Genomic DNA, 2,210 nt, shown 5'->3' with positions numbered 1-2,210 from the left:
GTTTTTGGTTGTTTAGTTTATTCTCACACTCCATCTCAATACAGGGAAAAGTTTGATGAGAAAGGCGAGAAATTGATTTTCATTGGCTACAGTGCCGAGTCTAAAGCTTATAGGTTACTCAATCCAAAAACCAATGCCTTGGTGATCTCCAGAGATGTTATATTTGATGAGTTAAATGCGTGGAAGTGGGAAGATGGCAATGAGAACACCGAATTGCCACTTGTTTTTGAAGAAGATTAGAACAAATCCCTCCAGTACTTCCAGCAACTCCTCCAAGAACTCCAACTTCAGCCAGCTCAAGCAGTTCTAGTTCTTCTAGTTCTTATTCTGAGTGACCACCAAGAAAGGTACGATTTGAAAGAGAGATTTATGAATCTTGTAATGTGCATGTCACTCAATCTCAAGAAGGAATTTTTCTCTCTTAAGAGAAATATGCTGATGGTCTTCTCAAAAAGTTTTGCATGACTAACTGCAAGCCAATTGCCACATCCATGATGGCAAATGAGAAATTCTCTAAGTATGATGGCGCTACAAAGGGAGATGCATCTCTTTATCGCAGTCTTGTTAGCTCCCTCATTTATATCACAAATACAAGGCCTGACATTGTTCATGCAGTTAGCATCCTTTCACGTTTCTTGAATGTGCCTAGCAACAATCATTATGACGTAGCTAAAAGAATTCTTCGCTATGTCAATAGCACCAAGAATTGTGGTCTCTTTTACAGAAAGGAAGAAGACAATCATCTCTATGGCTACACTGACAATGATTGGGCAGGGTCAATTGATGAGAAAAAAAGCACTTCAAGATGTGTGTTTTGTTTGGGAACCAAGATGATTAAGTGGTCTTCCAAGAAGTAATGCACAGTAGCACTTTCATCAGCAGAAGCATAATATATTTCAGCCACAAGCGCAGCATGTAAAGCAGTTTGGTTGTGTCAAATTCTCGAACATCTTCAACAAAAGCAAGAAGCACCGACAACAGTCTTTTGTGACAACATGTCTACTATTGTCATGACAAAGAATCTAATATTCCACAGAAGGTCAAAGCACATTAAGTTACGGCATCACTTCATTCGAGAACTCGTCGCCCAAAAGGGGATATTGATTTGCAATTTTGCAAGACCAATGAACAATTAGCTGATGGTTTCACTAAAGCCGTTCCACCAAAGAAATTCAAGAAGTTCATACATCATTTGCAAATTACAAATTAAGAGGGGATGTTGAAATAAAACTAATTTAGTAATTAGAAAATTCTAGAATAGGTTAAGTTGGTTATCTCTTTCTATAGATTTCTTGTAGTGTCGGTCTACTTGTTCAACAAGTAGTTTCCTAGTCTATTAAGTGCAAAAATAGAAAGTAGGAAGCTATAAATACAGCCCTAAGTCAGGACGTGTACTTATCCCATTCAATATAATCAAAGCCTTCTTCAGTAGTTTGTTCCCTTTGTATATAATTTCTACTCTATTCATTATTCGCTAATCCCTTCTTTGTTGTTCATCAACGCCTCAGTCTAGTTAAATTGTTCAACTCATTCTAGCACTCCAACAAAGCTGACATCTATAAGACGACATTTCAGACACACCATGGACACTATGAGTCAGGGTGATGCTTTTCGAGCGCACTAATGCACCAGCAACGTGTCAGGCACTCATGAATGAAGTTTTTCAGCCATACCTTAGGATGTATGTTATGGTGTTCTTTAGTATATTAATTTACAGTCCAGCATCGAGGAGCACCTTACTCACTTGCAAAAGGCCTTGGGTGTTCTCAGGAAGCAAGGGCTATCGAAAAGCTTTCAAAGTGCAGTTTTGCTCAGCAACAACTTGAATACTTAGGTCATTTGATCACACCTGAAGGGGTGGCAGCAGATCCCTTTAAGATTGACATCATGAAGAATTGGCCTAAACCTACTACTCTGAAGGGACAGAGAGGGTTCTTGGGGCTCACTGGGTATTAGAGAAGATTTCTGAAAGGCTATGGTAATATCAACAATCCTCCCACTGAAATGTTAAAGAAAAACAACTTCAATTGAAAGCCCGCAGTGGGAAAAGCATTTGAGAACCTGAAGTTAACGATGACTACTACACCAGTTTTAGCACCTCCTGATTTAGACATCCTTTTACACTAGAAACGGACGCATATGCTTGTGCTGTTGGGGATGTGTTAATGCAAGGAGGACGACCTATTGCCTTTTTCAGCAAAACTTTAGGG

This window comes from Coptis chinensis, chromosome 8, assembly GCF_015680905.1.
Source record: "Coptis chinensis isolate HL-2020 chromosome 8, ASM1568090v1, whole genome shotgun sequence".
NCBI classification, from domain to species: Eukaryota; Viridiplantae; Streptophyta; class Magnoliopsida; order Ranunculales; family Ranunculaceae; genus Coptis; species Coptis chinensis.
This window is presented reverse-complemented; position numbering follows the sequence as displayed.